Consider the following 16,085-nt stretch of genomic DNA (forward strand, 5'->3'; position numbering starts at 1 on the left):
AATATATTTTTGAGTGCATTTAAGGTGCTGTGTGGCGGCATCAGAGACTAAAGTCATTGCACAATGCTAAAAACCTCACAAATTAATGCCCAACATCTAACCTCTCTTTTATAAGCAACATAATCAAGAAGCTATCAAGAAAACAGTTTCTAGCATCACCTATCAAATACCAGCATTCTGGATGTCTCTTATTAGTCAGTCATCAGGGCAGAGTACAATGCAGGCAGCACCACTTGCTCTGGTGGATTAACTTCTCCAGCCCATAATCATAGAAATGTAGAGCTGGAAGTGACCTCTAAGAGGCCAGAGGGGCCTGATTCCACAGGCATGCTCAGAGCACACCTAAGACCTGATAGGTTTCACAAAGGACAGCCAGGGGCAAACATGTTTATGGGAGGGTCCATTTGTTCATCTGTGTTAGGGCACTCACCTGTGATGTGGGACACCCAAATTCAAATCCCTGCTCTGCACATTCCAGGTGAGTGCTGTAACCACTGGGCTTATAGATATGCTGGGGGGCTCTCCCTCTTGGGTTTTTCTACAGGTCTGAGTTTTGACTACCTAAACAATTTAACTGGCTCATGCACCTAACTCCAGGGAAGGGTTTGCAGCTGAGTATCTCAAGTGGAGGGAGGTGGCTATGTCTGGCCCATCAGTCAAGTGCTTAAGACCCACATCAATGAGAGTTTGACTCCAAATATCTCTGAGGATCTGGGCCTATGCCCTTCCACTTTCCTCTGCATTTCACTCACAGCTAGCTTAGACAGCTCTCTACTCAGCTTGCTGGTAACAGCACAGGAGTCTATCTCCCCATTACGTATATTTTTGGATGGGCAAAGTGAAAACATGGCAGAGAATGAAAAAACAAGGAGCACCAACTAGGTCAAATGAACAAGGGCTTCATTTACTCTCCCACTGCTCTCTTTAAGACACAGCTAGCCCAACCTTTCACTGACACCAGCAGCAATACAGAAGTAATGGTTTTTAAGCATGAACTGTTCTTGAGCTGTGTCTCCAATTCATTAGACACACATACGCCTCATTACAAAATCAGGCATTAGTTTCCTGTTCTTCTGTCTTCTTCTTCTTTTTTTTAATTCCATTGCCATAAAGCAAGTGGCAGTGTTCACTGAGCTTTTATACCAGTAGCTCTGATTTGGGGGGATTGAAACAGTTCTCTAGAGTGTTTCTATTGTTCTGTTGCTTGAGAACATGAAGTAACAGTAATCAGAGGATGCTGAGGTAACAGCTTTTCAAGAATCACAAGCAGCAACCTCAGAAGAATTAGTTGAGAAAACTATCTTGAGGTGCTTCTTCTATCATAGATTTGTCATTTATTTAAAACAAATCCTGCTATGTACTGAAAAAAACTGTTCCTGTATTTTACTGATAATTTACAGTGTGAGATAATTGAGTGAGCTCAGTGATTTTTATTTTATTTATTTTGCGCACCTTAGAATATAAGGAAGTGAAAGTTAAGAGTACATTATCAGTAACTTTTAAGGGTAAAATCATTACAGAATGTTACAATTATACCAAAACCAGGAACTTCAGAGCTAAGGTTACACTTCAAGATGTTTAGACTTCTTATATGGTCTGGAAATGTACATTTAAGGCACCTAAAAAGCATTAACCATCCAATTATGGTTAAGGCATTTTGGTGTTTATGACCCCAGATTACACGCTTAAACTGATTTTTAAAACACATTCTTTTTTTTTTTTTTTTTTTTTTTTTTTTACTTTTTCACCTTGCATGTGTCTTCACTAAAGAAGAGGTTATTCTTAACTCCAGTTAAGTAAATGCAAGGTAAAATCCCAATGATGACAAGGCAGTTTGAAGTTTCCACAAGAGTTAACAGGTCCATGTAAATCCTAGCTCCCCTTTCCCCTGAAGTCTTTACCTTGACCTGCTAAGACATGAAAACTACAACTACTTTGTTTTTTCCCCCCTAGGATTTACCTCACGTTAGCTTAAGTTAAAATACCCCCTTTTTTTTAGTGAAGACTAGACCAAAGTGTAACCTTAGCAATTCAGTCACACCAATGCCACCATAAAGTCTTCTCTGCTAACTTGAGGGTTTACTGATGAAGAAGTACACATGTAAAATGAAGTAGTTTAACTCTTAACAACTATCAGCTCCACTTATCCATCGTTATGTAAATGAATTTTGCTATTTTTGCCTCAGCCACTCATCTATTACACCCATTTTCATAACTAATAATAAACACATGGATATAGCTGATTCTGAGGCCCTATGGCTTAGGGTCTTCTGACAATGAGCACTGCTATCAACGTTAAAAGTGTGTAGAGTGCATAAACAACCACTTAACATGCTCTCAGGTGTCCTTTTTCCAATGTCTGTTTGTAGGATCTCTTATCCCATCCCCACTGAAATGGCTTCTAGTAATGAGAACAATCTTTAAGGATGCAAGAAGGTTTAAATTACAGCTCCAGTTTGCACACACCCATTTTTCCCAAATGTTTATGTTTTGGTAGAAATTTCCCATGCCACTGTAGAAAAATATCTAACTATCCTTAAAGACTAGTTAGAATCTATTAATAAAAATTACTTCTGAGCATACTCAATAGCATGCTATGATTTTAGAAGATCTTAATGAAGTCCTGCTCCCCACGTTCCCTTGTTATATGCATGCACATTTTGTGCGCCATCTGTGAAGGAGATGGGAGAGGCCTGTAATATTTAATTATGTCCATCTGTTTGACCGTTATCATGTTGTCTGCTATGATTATGAGGGGTTAATTCCAGCAGGAACTGCATGTAGAAAGGAAAATGGACAATTGCTTCTGATAGCCCTATTCACCAATTCTTAATGGACAAAGCAAATATTTACTGAGAAGTTTTACTTTTGACCGTGCTGATTTCTAACTCCCCAGCTTGGCACAGGGGATGGGGAAATCCAGCTGGGAAACTGGAACAAAGAACTTGAGGATGGATAAAAACACAGCCTCTAAAGTAGAGAGGGAGAGACTGCTGAAAAGCCAACTGAGCCCCAGTCCCCAAACGTGGGGTGTCTGGGATAAGCTAAGCCTACCTAAGCTTTAGATAATAAAGATATGGATATAGCCTGTTTGTTGTGTTAAACCTTTTCTCTTGTTATGCTTTGTTCTTACTGGTGGGAATAAACAATACTTTGTTTTATAAAGGCTGTTTTGGGTCACTATTCACCTACTGGTTACAGCTCCCAAAGGGAAGTCTTGCAGATGCCGAACCGTGCCGGAGCTATTAAGCAATCACAGTTAGTCCACATAGGATGCTGGTCTAAGAGCAGGAAAATTTCAGGATTAGACCCTAGGACGGGTGAAGGCAAGAGGCATAACTGCTGATGGGGGTCCACTCAGAGCCCACAGAGGGATACAAAGTGCAGCTAGCCCAGTAACCGCGACACCAAACCTCACAGACTCAGAGGCTGATACAGGGACAATTTGGATGAAGAGGACAGCAAAGTGGCTCAATGAAACATACACAGCAATTTTCTCAGAAGAGTAAAAAAAAATATCGGGGATGAGGAAAACTGCATAATCTCAGGGAGACTGAAATTTTAGCAAATGCCGTAAATCCCAAGCATACACTAAAAATAAACACACAAATAAATAAAATGAATTTCTACCTTTTCATGTTGCAAAGATACAGCCATCATCATGTTAATCAACATGCAGCTGCTCTGTTAACCCAGCCTTACAGAAAAGAACTCTCTCCACCTCAATACCAGCTGCAAAGGAGAGAAGGAGAAACTCATTCCTCTCCAAACCTCTCTCACCTAGTGACTTTCAAAGCATAACTGTGACCGTGAGAAAGCCTTTATCTAAATATCAACATTAAAAAAAAGAATAAAGGGGCAAAACTGAAAAAGGAATGAAAGAAATGTGTTAATGCAACATAAAGACTGCACAGTTAAAATCAAAATACCAGGAAATGCAAATATTGTTGGCAATGAACTGCAAGCCCTGCTAGTCTGTACATGGCTGAAACTGCCCAGACACAGTATTGTGTATGGACAAACCTGGCATTCAGAGGAAGGGAGGTGCAGAAGAGAGAATCCATTTGCCTCTTTGCCAAAGAGGCCCTCCGGTCCACAAGCAACCAGCTTATAGGGGGTGTTTCCAACCACTAGCTGTCCTTGAAACAGTTTTGCTATTGAAAGCATCAAGCAGGGAATAAAGCCCTGCCTCCCCCAAAACTACCAGCCACAAATTGAAACCAGCAGGGAGAAACAGAGACATCAGACTCCACGTCAGTAGGAGAGGATCATCTGCAAGTCTCACCTATTAGGTCTCGCTTGCTTCAGAAGCCAAGAGAAGGCCAGGATTTGAGCAACCTAGGGATCTGTTCCACCCACTAAGAGATTACCTAGTGTTTCACCCTCACTCATAAGACTGAGCTTTTAAAGGAGGATGTTGTTTGGATTCCTGGATTAAACCTTTTTTCTTTAGGAGCTTCTTGCACACTGAGACCTCCCCGGTGCACAGCTAAGCCACAGCCAGCCACAAGCTCACTGAACTCCCCAACCCTGCAAGAACTCACTCCCAGTGCCCCCACTGTGTGCTTAAAGGGACAGCTCCCATTTATCTGATATAATTGATATAGCTATTGACAAAAACAGCACAACTAATATGCAAAATGATTACTAACTATAAACAATATGAACTTGTTTCTAAAACAGCTATTCCAGGGACCTCCCATTTGCAGCTGAATGTCTTTACAGTGAGTATTGAGGTGGGGATATTTCACCTAGCTAATTAGGAAAGGACTCTGGGGTAAGGCAAATCCTGTTCAGTGGGTGTCACAGCCAGGTGAGGGCACACTCGGAGTCAAAGGGGTGCACTGGCGCCATACCAGATACAAGCAACCATCTGGCCTGCAACGTCTATTTGATTATTGTATTGTTCAAAGTTATCTTTGTGCAGTCAGGCCTAGAGACCCAATACAAACTGAGCTGGCACTTGTGAACAAAATCTGGGATTGAATCCACTTAACTTTATATTCTGTGACTATATATTCTATATATTATCTAGTTGTTGGAGGGGACGTTTTATTTGAAGGATAATCTGATTATTGTTGTAGGGTCCATTTGTTCATATATTTATCTATTCCCCTCAATTCCTCTGACTTCTCCTTTTACATCAGCTCCTATCTTTACCCATTCCTTCATTTAGTTCTATCCTTTCTGCGAATAAAATTGTTCCGTCTTTAAAATAATTTTGTCCTCAATTAATTTTAATATTCATTCTACATCCACTATGACCACCAAGACATTAATTTATTCACCTGTCCACTAGGTACACAGAATCAAATTTAGCTCCAGCAACTAGCCAGCCATGGACTGACACCTACCATGAGCCCAAGGAGTGGAAAAAATGCAAGGTCCATTAGTCCAAAGCTGGGACACAAGAGTCCCTGGGAGGAGCAAATGCACTCCACCATCCCTAGAAAGGGGCTACACACAAAATATTTTCCACATGGCATTTATCTGCTATTTCTGCCCCCTGGTTAAACCTGTAGCTAAATATTTTACTGACTGTGATGTAAATTATATCCAGTAAAACACACAAAATATGCAATATGATCAAGTCAATGCTGCTATTAGAAACTTAACTCTTGGTTTTCCTGGTGTTTTGCCCTTTTAACCACAATCAGATTTTATTACATTCATGTTTGGCATTTAACAGACAATACTGTAGCATTCCTGGCTCTATCAAACATGACCCAATTGGCAAAAATAAAGGAGGACTCTGCATGGGCACTGAGATCTAGGTGGTGCCTCCCATCTCTCCCTCCGGCTATGTGGCTCTGGGGGGAAATTGCAGAGAGGAGCCAGCCAGACACTCCAGGGTGGTAGGTAGGAACAGAAGCAGCCAAAGCAGGGATCGCTTTGGTCCTTTCAGTCAAAATTGTAAACAGTTTGAGTTCCTCTGCCATGTGCCAACTGGCAGTTTACTTTACCCCCTACCAGTCTCTTCACCTCAATGTAAGGGGACTGTTGCCCCCTTACTAACATTCAGTGGGGGTGTTTTGATTGGCTAGCTCCCAGTACTACAAAGGGAAGGGTCTATGGGAAATCAGGACCCTGAGACTGATAATCCCCAGGAACAATGGGCAGAGGCCAATGCTCCAGGTCAGCCTGAATGACAGGGTGGGCAGGCTAATCAGAGAGTCAGGAGGCCAGGTTGGTCCTGTCCTCCGTGTGAGCTGGATTTGCCTGGGTCAGGCAGAGTGGGGCCGAGCAAAGGAGAAAGCAGGGGCGCAAGCTAAGCTGGGGAGCAGAGCTGTGCCAGATCCAGAGGGACCAGAAAAGCAGCCCAGAGAGAGCAGACCCTGTCCTGGGAGCAGAGCTGCAGCCCCAAAGCCAGAGGCACAGCCCAGAGAGAGCAGACTTGCCCTGGGAGCAGAGCTGCAGCAACCAGAGCCAGAGGGGCCAGAAAAGCAGCCCACGAAGCAGGTCAGTGCTGGGAGCAGAGTCACAGAAGCAGCCTGCAGAGCAGACCTGTCCTGGGAGCAGAGCTGTAGCAACCAGAGTCAGAGGGGCCGAAGAAGCAGCCCAGGGAGCTGGAGGCAGAGCAGCAGCAGCAGTGCAGAGACAGAGTGGTGCAGCTGGGGCTGGAGCAGTCTGGAGCTGGGTGCGGTGAGCAGCTGAGGAGACCGAGGGGGACCCTGGGCGGCGGGCCCAGCACAGGGATGTCGGGGACACTGGGGCATGGCCACTAGGTAACTCGAGGGGATGGAAGACCACGAGTGTCGATGAAGCCCCCTCGCACTAGGCCCAGGTGTCCTTGGCCCCCCCCTCCTGCCTGGAGGCACTCGCAGCACTCTGCGTACTAGGCCCAAGTGTCCTTGGCCCCCCCGCCTGGAGGCACACACAGCAGTTATGCTAAGAATCTGCAACAATATGTTGCAGAGTCAGACTGCCTGAAACTAAGCAAGGCCAAACAGGGGAGATATGGAAGAACAATGCTGAATAAAGCAGCTTTATGTATAGTTTAACAAATGATACAGAGAATCAGGGAACTAGCTGGGAACTGGATTGGCTGGCTAAATGGATACTTGGGGCAGCTTGCTATTGGATAAGTATGCTGGGGAAAAGGATGTATAAAAGCCTGTGTAACTTACTTCTCTGTTGTGCAGGATTTGAGATTTTATTCTCCCTGTACATTTTTGCAGCTGCAAATAAACTTTTCTGCTTCTCCACCCCGTTGTGATTATTGGGTGCAGCACACCGGGTAATGAACCAACTCAAGCTGTTGTTCAGCCTCTCGGCACTGGGTGCCGGCAACAGGGAGACGCCTCAGCCAAGGGGCTCTGCAGGCCAGGCTTGGATCATAACCCTGACAGGGCGGGGGCGACACTGGGAAGAAGGGTCCTACCACTTAGAGCCTGAGAGTGTGTGGCCACCACCAGAGCAAGTGTCCAACCCACAGCATCCCTGCAGCACAGCCAGGGCCTGAGAAGAAGGCCTGGGACTTACAAGGAACAGTCTGTGAACTGCCCTGACATGCCAGAGACACTGTTTGTGAAGTTCCCTGTCACAGAGTGGGGTGATGTGTTTCCTTTAACCTTTCCCATTTTTTCTTATTCTTTTAAAATTAATTGTTGATTAAATAACTTGCATTTGCTTTAACTTGTATGTAATGGTCAGTGGGTCAGAGAAGTGCCCAGTGCAGAGAGAGTACCCCGGAGTGGCGACACCCTAGTCCCTGTCCTAGGTGACCACAGCAGGGTTGGGGATCGAGCCCCCCAGGAATCCTGGGCCCAGCCTTGTTGGGGTTACGAGGACTCTACCAGACAGGAGAGTGGAAGGGGAGTCCTCAAGGGCAGGGAGGCTACTAGGTAAAGGAAGTGGGAGCGAGGACTCCTTTTGCTAGCCCACTTCAGCAGGGTAGAGCAGAAACCAGGAAAGTTCCCCACAATAGCGGGACTATTCCCCCGCTTAGATCAGCATCACACCATACCTACCTCTCCTTACTCTGTTCTCCTCCACCCCCTTCCCTTCCTTTTTTTTTCCATTTAGCTGATCGCCTCCTAACTAAACCCACCTTCCAAAACATTGTTAGAACTAACATGCCATTTGTCACTGTTGCATTGTTCGTTCCGTTTGTGTGTTTTCTCCTTTCCTGACCCTGCATCTCTCCTGTCTATTTAGATTGTAAGGTCTGCAGGGCATGGACCACCTATTACTCTGTGTTTGTACAGTGCCCCATTCTTGGTTGTCCCTTAGACACTTCTTATTACAACAATCTTCTCTGTGAGCACCATCATATATAAATTGCACACACCTGTTCCAATGAATTATTCACCTGGAGGGGAAGGCAGGAAATGTCTGCACAGCCACCAGTCCTAGGAGTCTGACCATCAAGAGAAGCGCCTCAGTTTCAGAAACTCCCCAGAGAACGTGCATATTCTATAAACCCCTCAGCCTCCTAAACATGCCGTCTCTCCCAGGAGTATTACCCACCTCTGAGATGGAATTAGCAGAGTGTAAGCCCAAGTGGAGTGGGGTTTTGGGGTGCCTTGTGATGGTGCAATCCCGCTCTCAGACTTTACACCATCAGAGGAATCTCAGGACTGAATCAGACCCAAGGTCTTCAGTTTTAATGCTCATGGTATTTCACAAGAAAACTCCCAACTGAATTGAGGAATGGCTTATTGAACAATTCTGAATATGATACAATTCACCAAGATCCTTTCTCTGCACATTATTTGCCACAAAACATTGTCTCATTTAAATTCAAAAGGGGGTAAGGAAAGCATCCTTCCAATTTACTAGATCTGTCTCAAAGAACACAATGGCAAGTAGCTCTTGTAACCCAGTGGTTTTTAACCTGTGGTCTGAGGATCCCTGAGGGTCCACCGATTATGTCAAAGGGGTCCACAGATGGTTTTCGTTAACACAGAACAGTGATTTTCAACCCGTGATCTGTGGACTACCAGACTATGTCTAAAATTTCCGAAGGGGGACCCCCACCTCCATTCAAAATTTTTAGGGGTCTGCAAATGAAAGAAGATTGAAAACTACTGTTGTAACCAAACTTGTATTCCATCTTTTATTCTCCACAAAGCTTCACTTTTCAGGGTCAGACTTAAACAAAAGTACCAACCAGAAGGCATCTTCTAATGCATAAGTATTTGAACTCATTCAGTGAAAGACTCTTTTGAAGACAGAATTTCCGATTTTAATCTTAAGATTCTGCACACATGCCTTAAGGTGCCTTCTGTAGGTAAAGGTCATCAAGGCTTGACAAAGAGAGAGAGTCACTAACAATGAATTAGTCCTTAATACCTTTGATTTCAACATGCTATTTTGAATTCAAGTATGTGATATATTTCTCAGATCCTCAAGTAGTACAACAAAACTCTTCCTCTTCCCGGCATTAAATCATGCTTCGAAAGGCCAAGAGCCACCTTCCTTCTCCTTCATAGCCCAATGTTTCAGCAATGTAACAAAATCCAAAGAAACATATTATGACAAGTAATCATTTGCAAACACACAACTCTTTCAACATCTGCCATGTTCGGCTTCATTTTATAGCATCTGTCTTGGCAATATAAATTGTGCTTGACTTCAGAGGTGCTCTGTTCAGTACAGTGAAGAAAAATAATCATGACAACTGAAAAATAAAGCACAGTATGGGGGGAGCGGGAAATGTAAAAGCTGTTTGCTTTTTCCTAGCTTTCTTCTAAAAGAGTAACAGGGTTATGTTAGTTTTCTTGTCTTCTTTAAAGAGCAAAGCATTGCCACTGGAAGAAAAGTGACAACAATCACATTTTTCTGAGAGGTGCCAAACAAACTCAAGCCTTTCAAAAAAAAAATCCCCTTAAACAGCTGGACAAAAAGAAAGCAATTTAGTTCAGCACACGCAGATGAATTATGTCACTAGAAATTTCCTGCTACAAGAGGTTTGTTTTTTCTAAACCAAGAGGCTACCTTGCATGCAACCCAAAAACGCAGCAACTGAAACATAGGTACTCAAGAGTGAATTGCTGGGGGGGTGAGGGGGAGGGAAGACACCACATGTGGCATTAGTACATCATCCCCATAAATTTTATAATTAATTGCTTTGCCTTTGTTTCCTTTTATATACACCTTCATGTTATGCTCCAAAATGTATAACTGTAAAAATTCACTCTGGACTGAAGCTTGACAACTTAACACTCAAGGTGCTCTGGAATTTTTGTTATTATTTTAAGATAAAAATGAGGTCATATTTTAAATCTAATTACAGCTTACGCAGGAATGTAAAAACACTGAAATATACTGTCATTATTTCCAGTGGGTTTGGGGTTTTTTGTCGCATTTGTTTTTCCAAATGGCTTTGTGGAGGGAAGGGGGGGGGAAACTATAACACTTGATATGGTTTCCTACCTTGCAGTGGATAGCACACGGATGCATCCGATGAAGTGAGCTGTAGCTCAAGAAAGCTTATGCTCAAATAAATTGGTTAGTCTCTAAAGTGCCACAAGTCCTCCTTTTCTTTTTGCGAATACAGACTAACACGGCTGTTACTCTGAAACCTGTCAATATTTTAGTGGTAGTCCAGACTGGCCCCAGGCAACATATTCCTGTTTTAAGAAGAAATTTTATTCATTTTATGTGACAGTGCCTAATTTATTTATACATATTAAAATAAATATATTTTAAAATCTACTGCTTGGTTTACTCAATTTATTTTCTCTAGACTATTTCCTTTAAGTAAAGCAGATTACATTAATAATACATTAATTTAATTAAAGCAGAAAGGAAGACTGGTCTAGAGTTTAGAGTGTTAGCTTGGAGCCTAAAGTCCAACTCCATGCTCTGTCACAGACTCCCCATTGTGACCTTGATCAAGCCGCTTAGCGCTTCCTTCCTTCCAACAATCCCCACTTCCTCCTATCTCTTCCTAATTTAGTTGGTGTTGGTCCTGCTTTGAGCAGGGGGTTGGAATAGATGACCTCCTAAGGTCTCTTCCAACCCTAATATTCTAGGAACCTATGAGCGATTAAGTGTTTTAAGAGCACAAGTCCCATGACTTTCAAGAGGAAATGGTATCTTTCAATAAAGTAGGTGCTTTTGAAAATCCCACCTTTTGTCTTTCTGGGTGTCAGTTCCCTATTTCATAGGGATACTGTGAAGGTAAATACATTAAAAATTGAGTCACTCAGATACTACACTAATGGGACCAGAGATGTACCCTAGACAAACTTCTATATTGCCATGCCAAGAGGAAACACCTGTTACCTTAGATCACCCAGCTGACAGGTAAAGTTCACCTCCATGCAGTCTGTTAGGGAACATTTAAACCTCACTCTCAAATGATAGATGTCACTAACTGCAGCTTTCTAGTATTTTTATGGGTGTCACAGGACAGGGTTCCCTCACCCTGGATTTCTTGCTGCAAACGGCCCTCACACATACCAGTGACTAGTTCAACACCATGTACTTTATTTACAACATATTTTGCAAGTGTTTGTTCCGCACAGCACAGCATTTGTTCCCCACACACAGGCCTTTCTCCAAGCCCTTACCTATTACTAAAGCATCGGGGACAGGGGGGAAAGAAGAGATCTCATCTCTCTGAGATCCTGGACCTCTTAGCCCTTCCCTCCAACAATCCCCACTTCCTCTTAACTCTTCCTGTCTCTCTTTTAACCCTCCTCAGCTGCTGAGCTATCTCTCCTTGTTGATTGATTAATCACTTCATAGCTAATCACTTATCTTTGCCCTTTGGTTCATGTGGGGACGCTTACCAAGTGCACAGTGTGATAAGTCAGCTTTAGGCTACTCACAGTGTCACAATGGCATAAATGCAAAGTCTACTGTAAGCCTGCTTCTAGGTTTTGCAGTTCCCACCCTGTGTTTGATCTACACAAATGAAGGAAGCAGGCTGCCATCTTTATTTATCTAAGGTTCTGATCTCATGATTGGCTCTGTAGAAGTGGGACACCTGGGTAGAGCCCTATTCTGGCTATGGGGTCTGTCCATATGAACTGGATTGCAGGATAGGGGCCCAAGCACGCAGTCTACAAACTCACTGGAGACTGCCTATTTTTCAGTCTCAGATCTGACATCTTTTCCAGTAAATAAAATATAAATAACTGACTGCAGAAACAGATGGATATTAAAAAAAATAACCCAAGCATGCTAGCAATAAAAACACTCATCTGAGTTATAACTCATGTGTGTAATCCCTAATATACACATTTATCTTAAAAGGACACTGTCAGGATGTTCTTCACAACTTTTCAAATATGTATTGTTAAATTCAGTGTTTGTGGAAATTGTTGGATTGACAGTTCTAGAGACTAATGTATCCACAGGGCTGATACGGCACTGAATGTCAGTAAAAGTTTCCTCCCCACCAAACCAATGAAGTTCCTCAGCTATGAGGACCACTTTTGGGGACAAAACAGCAGTACATCCCCTGTTGCTCATTCAACCCATGATCTCTCTTACTGAGACTGACCACTAGGGTTCCAACCACAATATAAGGTGAAAGATAATTGCTTACTCATTTCACCCTTGAAAACTCTACATTAACATCTGTTTCCTTTACAGAAAACCCCTCTTCCCCCCCACATCTTCGATTACATGTGTCCATCCTAATTTGTCAATGCAAGGACGACAGTGATGTATTCATTTTAGAAATGATTATAGTGTAGACATACCCTTAGGCTTTAGGGGCTACTCTCAGTACAACTATATTTTTGTAGGTATTTCTGCAGTCATCTAATGAAATTGCAACCAATGTAATTGAGTTGTGTCCACCCAACAGGTTTTTTCACAACACAATCTTTGTAAACTCTAAAACTCTAGCTGTGCCTGTACTGCTGCATTTTATGAAAATTTGGGCAGCTCTCCCAGTGATTCAGCAAAGCATATAGTGTCCAGAGGACATGCACACTGAGTGGCATCAGCATCACATGCTGCAATGCACTGTGGCAAGACCTGCACACAGAATTGGAAGGAAGAAGGACAAGCCAAATAGGTTGCACGGGCACAAACTAGGCAGCCCTGTCCACACCGTAAAACACTGATTACAGGAAGACACTGGTGCCAGATTAGGCTTCTAGCAGGGACAAAATATGGTTAGTTACAATGGTTACTAGTGAGTATTATTCATATAGTGTGTAAATACAATGTTTAGAGCCAACCATGCTACAAAGGGTTACAAACTTGGTTAAAAGGAGTACTGTTGATGGGACCTGTAAAGAGCTTTCAGTGACCAAGTAATGCTGAGAGACTAAGAAAGAAAAGGAGTACTTGTGGCACCTTAGAGACCAACAAATTTATTTTAGCATAAGCTTTCGTGAGCTACAGCTTACTTCATCAGATGCATTCAGTGGAAAATACAGTGGGGAAATTTATATACATAGAGAACATGAAACAATGGGTGTTACCATACACACTGTAAGGAGAATGGGATCTTGGGAGACAGGCCAGTCCTTGCTTACAGACAGCCCCCCAGCCTGAAGCAAATACTCACCAGCAACCACACACCACACAACATAACCACTAACCCAGAAACCTATCCTTGCAACAAAGCCCATTGCCAACTGTGTCCACGTATCTATTTAGGGGACACCATCATAGGGCCTAATCACATCAGCCACACGATCAGCGGCTCATTCACCTGCACATCTACCAATGTGATATATGCCATTATGTGCCAGCAATGCCCCTCTGCCATGTACATTGGCCAAAACAGACAGTCTCTACGTAAAAGAATAAATGGACACAAACCAGACGTCAAGAATTAGAACATTCAAAAACCAGTCGGAGAACACTTCAATCTCTTTGGTCACTCGATTACAGACCTAAAAGTGGCAATTCTTCAACAAAAAAACTTCAAAAACAGACTCCAACGAGAGACTGCTGAATTGGAATTAATTTGCAAACTGGATACAATTAACTTAGGCTTGAATAAAGACTGGGAGTGGATGGGTCATTACACAAAGTAAAACTATTTCCCCATGTTTATTTCCCCCCCCCCCACTGTTCCTCAGATGTTCTTGTGAACTGCTGGTAATGACCCACCTCGATTATCACTACAAAATGTCCCCCCCTCACCCCCGCTCTCCTGCTGGTAATAGCTCACCTTAAGTGATTACTCTCCTTACAGTGTGTATGGTAACACCCATTGTTTCATGTTCTCTATGTATATAAAATCTCCCCACTGTATTTTCCACTGAGTGCATCCGATGAAGTGAGCTGTAGCTCACGAAAGCTTATGCTCAAATAAATTGGTTAGTCTCTAAGGTGCCACAAGTACTCCTTTTCTTTTTGCAAATACAGACTAACACGGCTGCTACTCTGAAACCTAAGAAAGAAATATAATTCTGTCTCCCTAAGTACCAAAACAGAAAGATACAAATTAGATTTGCATGATTGGCACTGATTTGAGGACTTTAACTTGAATATACTTCAGTCTCAAGGATTTAAATAATACAGCAAGTACAAGCAAAACAAAGAAAGGTCACTTCTCGTGAGTACTAAAAGGCAAATTTGTATTTAAGGATTGGAAAGACGTGGGGAATCACAAGGTTAAAAAAGGGAAAGGAAACACCATGTAGTGCTGTTGTCAATGATGCAAGAATTCTGATTTAAAAAATTGGCAGCAGGCAGTTTTCTGTTCTCATCACTCAGAGAATCACACTATCTAGTACAGCTATTCAAATGCAGCAAAAACTTTTCCCCCAAACATTTGTTAAAATTCCAAATAACTATTTGGTTTGATCGTGTTCACGCTCCTTTTTTATTCGCTACTTGCAAATGTTTTGGTGAAAAAGTTTTTCTTCATACAAATGTTTGAGGAACAACTGTAGTTCCCATAAATGTCTGTTAGATATGGACACAGAAGCAAAGAGACACAAACATCAAAATATGCCTAAATGCGGACCCTTCAACTTCACTTAATAATTTATACCTAAGTGGGATAATCACTTAGTAGGGTTCCTCCAGTGCAGACCTCAACCAGTATCAATGACTCCTGATTTAATGGGTTTCAGAGTAGCAGCCATGTTAGTCTGTATCCATAAAAAGAAAAGGAGTTCTTGTGGCACTTTGGAGACTAACCAATTTATTAGAGCATAAGCTTTCGTGAGCTACAGCTCACTTCAAGCTTATGCTCTAATAAATTTGTTAGTCTCTAAGGTGCCACAAGTCCTCCTTTTCTTTTTTCTTGATTTAATGTAAGTCTGAGGATGGGTGTGAAGGCCATGCTGCCTCTACACCTTCAGGTCTGCCAAGAGAGCTTGAATGAATGCTACAGTCCTGATTTAGGAAGCCTACCCAACAGCTCTCACACTTGTCAGATATCCTTTAGCAGGTCCAATGGCTAATACTATGCCCACATATCCAGGCATCCTGACATGTACCTCTGATTCATATTCACTACTCATCATTCCTTATTATTATCTTTAAGCCAGGAGTTTCAATCAATCAAGAAGAAAAACAATACTGTGTGACTTAGATGACCAGTTTCACACCATAAACAACAAATTGTGGGCAGGCAAAGTGAATAACTCCTACATTGAACACTGCCCATCCAGACTACCCTGCTAATACTTATGAATAACTAATATATTTGCAAAAATCAGGATTGTTTTGTGAATTAAACTTGGGCACAGAAAATGGGCTAGATTTTCTTTACTGTACACAGAATGATCTGGGGTAAATCAGGTGCATATAGCAACTTTGGAGATTCTGCAGCAGGTTAGCTCCAACGTTGACTGCCATCAGGCAAACAGGTGCACCATCACTTCATTCTTCAATCCCCAAGGGCACCTTCTTAAAGGAGACATTTCATGCTCAGTCAAACTTTGGAAACATGATTGAAACATATGTCAGTTCTCCTATGTATTTGCAGCTTTTTTTTCTTATTTCACAAAATAGTGTTCAGATGAAGATAAATGAATTTGAACAGAAGTTTTCAATCTGTGGATCAGACCTGTAGAGCAAATTTCCCAAGGATCCTTGGAAACCTCAGCTGCACTTACGGAGGAGAGATTTTAATTTAGGATCATTTAAAAACTTACTTACTTTGACTGACATTTAAACATGTTATTTATTTGTAACAGGTGATTTTTTTCCTT

At 42.4% G+C, this 16,085-nt stretch overlaps 1 protein-coding gene across 4 annotated transcripts in view; it reads right to left on the reverse strand.

Moving 5' to 3' along the window:
- The window catches only part of PRKN (parkin RBR E3 ubiquitin protein ligase), a 1,262,808-nt gene that overhangs the window by 680,382 nt on the left and 566,341 nt on the right, over positions 1-16,085 (reverse strand). The window lies entirely within an intron of this gene.

The sequence above is a fragment of the Caretta caretta genome, chromosome 3, assembly GCF_965140235.1.
Source record: "Caretta caretta isolate rCarCar2 chromosome 3, rCarCar1.hap1, whole genome shotgun sequence".
Classification (NCBI taxonomy): domain Eukaryota; kingdom Metazoa; phylum Chordata; order Testudines; family Cheloniidae; genus Caretta; species Caretta caretta.